This window comes from Diabrotica virgifera, chromosome 8 (assembly GCF_917563875.1).
Source record: "Diabrotica virgifera virgifera chromosome 8, PGI_DIABVI_V3a".
NCBI lineage: Eukaryota > Metazoa > Arthropoda > Insecta > Coleoptera > Chrysomelidae > Diabrotica > Diabrotica virgifera.
This window is the reverse complement of record NC_065450.1, coordinates 171,479,005-171,485,004: the sequence shown is the minus strand read 5'-3', so window position 1 is coordinate 171,485,004 and position 6,000 is coordinate 171,479,005.

The following is a 6,000-nucleotide window of genomic DNA, read 5'->3' as shown; positions in this document are numbered from 1 at the left end:
CCCGTTATATACGAACGAAGTATTTATTTCATGGTACACGGTGAATGACAAACCTAGAGTAACAGTAAAATAAGTCATTCTACGTTCTGTAGATTCGGTCACAGAAGTACCTAATTATCACAAAATTTTCTTACACTATACACCTGCAAGTAAATGCTTTTATCAATGAAAACACATCTAACTTATACAGTGATGAGTGCACTACTAACCGGCAAAATAGTGTAAAAGACGGAAAACATAATACGTTTTAAAATAAAAAGAGATGAAACTAGTAGAGGTGGGAACGTATCACTAAAAACCTAGCAATTTACATTATATTGATAGTTTCCCACCTTTAGACATATCGGAGGAGTGTTTTACAACTACAACTGTGGCATGAAAATTTTATAAAATTCTCCTGTTATTTTACCTCCGATACGTCTTAAGGTGTGAAACTATCAATCTAATAAAAATTTATAGGTTTCTATTGATAATTTCTCACCTCTACTAGTTTCATTTCTTTTTATTTAAGTGTTATGTTTTCCCTCTTTTACGTTGTGTTGCCGATTATTACCGCACTCATCACTGTATATTCATACAGGAATAAAAAACCGTTAAACGCCGTAAAAATGAGTGGCACATACACTCCAGCTACAAAACAGCTGATATGAAAAGTACATGGCGCAAAAATGTATTTTTGTGTTGATGGAAATGAAATTTCTAGTTTTATTTTGAAATATTTTTCCATTATATCTGCTAAATTTGAAGTAAAACAAGCCACAAATGAGTAACTTTGATACAGTTTGCATTCTGAAGCTCTTTTGTGGCGTGTTTTTCTTCAAATTTAGCAAATATTATGGAAAATTCTTTAAAAATAAATCTAGAATTTTATTTTCCGTCAAAATGAAAATATATTTTTGTGCCACGTAATATTCGCATCAGATTTTATGTATCTGGAATATTGTGGGCGCCCCTAATTTTTACGGCGTTTAGCAGTTTTTTATTTTTGTATCAGGAAATTTTTCAAAGGTTTTTATAAATGAAATGTATGATATTGAGTGTAATGTTTCTCGTTTCTAGATTACAGGTTAAGCGTTATAATTGGTCACTTTTGTCGCACTATCGCCTAAATGATCTAGTGGTTACGACACTAAACTTGTAATAGAGTAATGCGAGTTCATATCCCAGCCATCACAACTTTTTTTCAATATAATTCTGTGTGTCCATCGAATGTACACAATTTTTTTTCTCTACGGAATATATTGAACAAAAATATTGGGATGGCTAGCAAATGAAACCGGATTTCGCGGTCAAATTTCCCTATTATTTTCTATTTTTTTCCCAGCGCAAACAAGAGAGGATATTCTTCGCCTACTGATATATTCGAAAATGGAATAAGTGAGTAGCAGTGTCGAATGAATTTGATTTTCTGTAATACTCGATATTACTGTTTTTATTACGTGCTACATATATATAAAAATTGTTTACTTTTCCGGAAACTGATGTAAGTGCTACAATTTTATTGTTAGATATTGGGATAGCGGGTTTGGAAAGTATGTATTTTTTTCGGCACTTATTTCATCTTCTTCTTTGTGTGCCGTGCTTGTTTTCAAGCGTTGGCTATAGTCCAGGGGTGGGCAAATACTTTTAAGCGCGGGCCAAAATGGAATTTTCAAAATGTCTCCCGGGCCGGAGACCTATACCATACCCAGTATGTACGCTGCGCACACGCTAATGTTTTTGGTGGATGTTTTTCTCTGCCCAAGAAATTTTTTTGACAACAATACTGTAAGAATTATTTTAAAGAATTTGGACAAAGACATTTGACTGTTAATAATAGATAATACTGAAAATAAGTTGTCATAGTTGGGTGTGGGTGTACATGCGAACCATTTGTTCCCAGTAAAATTACGAAATTTTTAACGTGGTCCATTATATTAAGCCATAGCAAGGATCCAGATAAAAAATTAAATTTAGAAATTCAAGAGCAGCCTTCTGAGTAACCAAAAATTTAATCTGCAAATCTGATATCGAATGGTAAAACGTTATGTCAAGTCAACCATCATTGACGACATTCAAAGGAGACAACTGATCTGGTATGGTCATGCAGAAAGAATGGACGACGACAAGCTGCCAAAACAAATTTTAAAATTAACGCCAAGGGAAAGAAGAGAGGAAGGCCGATGGCCGAAACAATCCTAGCCCTGTAGCATTCAAAAGGTAATGTCAAAAAGAAACCTTCACCCTGGCGAACGCAACGACAGACGAACGAAGCTGGAAACTGGGAACCGGAAGCCAGAGAACCCTATAAAAAACCGGGATAATAATAAAAAGGGTATGTCCACTCTATTCTCGTTTATTGGATTGTTACTGCTGACTTAATGAAAAAGCTGGAAGCTTTTGAGATGTGTCTTTTTAGGAAAATTTTGAAAATACCATGGACCGATCATATTACGAACGAAATGGTGAGAAATCATTAAAAGGAGAAAGACAGCAAGGAGAAAGGACACATACTTAGAAATGATAAGTACGTTGTTGTAAGTTGTTGCAGCAACTGATTATGAAGGGTAAAATCGAAAGAAAAGGGTCCTGGTAGACGACAAACACCCTGGCCGAAAAATATTCGTGCCTGGACCGGGTTCAACATAGATGCTTTTAAGAAAAGCAGAAGAGAGAGATTCATTTCATTGAACACTACGAATACTAATACTGTTTATTTCAACAAAATCGCATAAAAGAGATGAAGAGCGTAGGCGAAAAATTTCGGACCAATGCTTTTTAAATGCATTCCTTTTTTCAAATCCTGAGAAAACTAAAAAATCTTTTTGAAAAATTTAAACGCAGAATGAAAGATCACATTATTACCGAGGGCCGAAAATCCCCTAGAATAATCAAACAGTTTCTTTTGAATGAAATATTTGAAATTAAAAAACACATAAAATTTCCTCTTTTTTTCACCCCTGTGACTTATTAAAATATACATAGATGTTTTCAGGGACTTTCGGCCCTCGGCAATAATGTAATATTTCATTCAGCGTTTAAATTTTTCAAAAATACTTATAAGTTTTCTCAGGATTCGAAAAAAATGAATGCTTTTAAAAAGCATTGCGCCCATGCTCTTAAAAAATTGCTTGCGGGATTTCTCAACGGGCCGGGTAAAGTAAGCAAAAGGGCCGCATCCGGCCCGCGGGCCGGCTTTTGCCCACCCCTGCTATAGTCGTATTAACAAGCTGATGAAATGTTTTTCGATCGGCAGCTATATGAAACAATTCCTCTACCGTTCGACCTGCCCATTGTCTAATGTTACGCAGCCAGGACAGTTGTTTTCTTCCAACAAAGCGTTTTCCTTCGATTTTGAAGCGGAGTGAGCGATATTTATGTCCTCTCGTTATAGGGATGGGAAAACCTACCGGTCATAACCTAAAACCGGTTTTTTTACTTCGCAATAACCGGTTTTGCCGGTTGTATTTTGTCACGGTTATAACTGGTTTTTTATTTTTAATGTAATAACCGGTGAAAAACCAGATAAGATACCGTAGATAATAAAACCTTAGTAGTTACCGGGTAATTAAAAAATAATGAATTCCGAGAAAAAATACTGGTTGTTTAAATTCATCAATAATTCTTGCTCACTGGAATATGTTTAAGAAATGTGATAAGCTGAACTAGCAATTTTGATGAACTTGAGAATAAGCAGGTCATGTTTGCTGAATTGGGGATTCTATTAAAAACGGATATTAAAAGACATTAGTATCAATGTCAATCAGCTGTGTGCTGTGCAGAATGTGCAGTCATAGTTGTATTATTTGTAATAAAAAATGCTATACCTACACAAATGAGCCTGTGGAATCACTTAAAAAAATGAAAAAAATAAAATAGTTTTGTGTATCTTATATAAAATTTTGTGATTTTTTTTTTCGAATATACAACAAATTTGCAAAACATCTAGGACAAAAATACATCAAGTTGAGAATTTTAACAATGATTCATTATTTGTTTTTACTAATTTTACCTTCATAATTCATTCATAATACTTCATAATTATCTTTATAGTCCTATAAATAAGTACTTATTTCACTACTTTTGTATTTTTCAATTATTTGGTATTATGTATTTGGACCCGAAACTTTCAGTGGGTTAGTATATTTATTATTATAAAGGGTGTAACAAAAAGGTAGGTCATAAATTAATTCACATATTTTGGGACCAAAAATAGATTGATTTAACCTAATTTACCTTAGTACAAATGTGCAGTTAAAAAAGATACAGCTCTTTGAAGTTACCAAATGAAAATTGATGTTTTCCAATATATCAAAACTGTGAGATTTTATATTGAAAATAGACATTACGGAGTATCACAAACTAAAGTGCGTGTAAATGTGACGGTGAAACTTATAGTGAAAACCTAAAACCGGTTTTTGGAATAACCGGTTTTTTTGACCGGTTATAACCGCCAGGTTAAACCGTAAGTGAAAAAAACCGGTTTAACCGAAAACCGGTGTTTTGTCAGCCACCGCCATCCTTATCTCGTTATATATTATACGACCGAAGTATTTATTTCATGGTACAAAGTGAATGACAAACCTAGAGTAACAGTAAAATTAGTCATTCTACGTTCCATAGATTCGGTGACAGATGTACCTAAATGTCACAATTTTTTCTTACACCGTACACCTGCAAGTAAATGCTCTTATCAATGAAAACACATCTAACTTTTACAGTGGTGTTTGCGCTACTAACCGGCAAAATAGTGTAAAAGACGGAAAACATAAAACGTTTTGAAATAAAAAGAGACGAAACTAGTAGCGGTGGGAACGTATCACTATAAATCTAGCAATTTACATTATATTGATAGTTGATATACCTTTAGACGTATCGGGGGAGTGTTTGACAACTACAACTGTGGCATGGTAATTTTATAAAATTCTCCTGTGTTACTTTGTCTCAGATACGTCCAAAGGTGTGAAACTATCCATCTAATAAAAATTTATAGGTTTCTATTGATAATTTCTCACCTCTACAAGTTTCATCTCTTTTTATTCACAACGTATTACGTTTTCCGTCTTTTACGTTGTGTTGCCGATTATTAGCGCACTAATCACTGTATATTTATATACTTAATACAAAAATAAAAAACCGCTAAACGCCGTAAAAATGAGTGGCACATACAATACTCCAGCTACAAAACAACTGATATGAATAGTACCTGGCGCAAAAATGTATTTTCGTTGTGATTGAAAATAAAATTCTAGTTTTATTTTGAAATATTTTTACATTATATTTGCTAAATTTGAAGTAAAACACGCCACACATGAGTAACTTTGATACAGTTTGCATTTTGACGTTTTTTGTGGCGTGTTTTTCTTAAAATTTAGCAAATATCATGGAAAAATATTTCAAAATAAATCTAGGATTTTATTTTCCGTCAAAATAAAAATATATTTTTGTGCCACGTAATATTCGTATCAGATCTTATGTATCTGGAATATTGTGGGCGCCCCTAATTTTTACGGCGTTTAGCAGTTTTTTATTCTTGTATCAGGAAATTTTTCAAAGGTTTTTATAAATTAAATGTATGATATTGAATGTAATGTTTCTCGTTTTCGATTACACGTTAAGCCTTATAAATGGTCACCTTTGTCGCACTATCGCCTAAATGATCTAGTGGTTACGACAATAAACTTGTAATAGACCAATCCGAGTTCATATCCCAGCCATCACACCTTTTTTATTTCAATATAATTCTGTGTGTCTATCGAATGTACACATTTTTTTTTCTCTACGGAATAGATTGAACAAAAATATTGGGATGGCTAGCAAATGAAACCTGATTTCCCGATCAAATTTCCCTATTATTTTCCATTTTTTTTCCAGCGCAAACAACAGAGGATATTCTTCGCCTAGTGCTATATTGGAAAATGGAATAAGTGAGCAACAGTGCCGAATGGAGTGAATTTCATTTTCTGTAATACTCGATATTACTGTTATTATTACGTGCTACATATATAAAAATTGTTTACT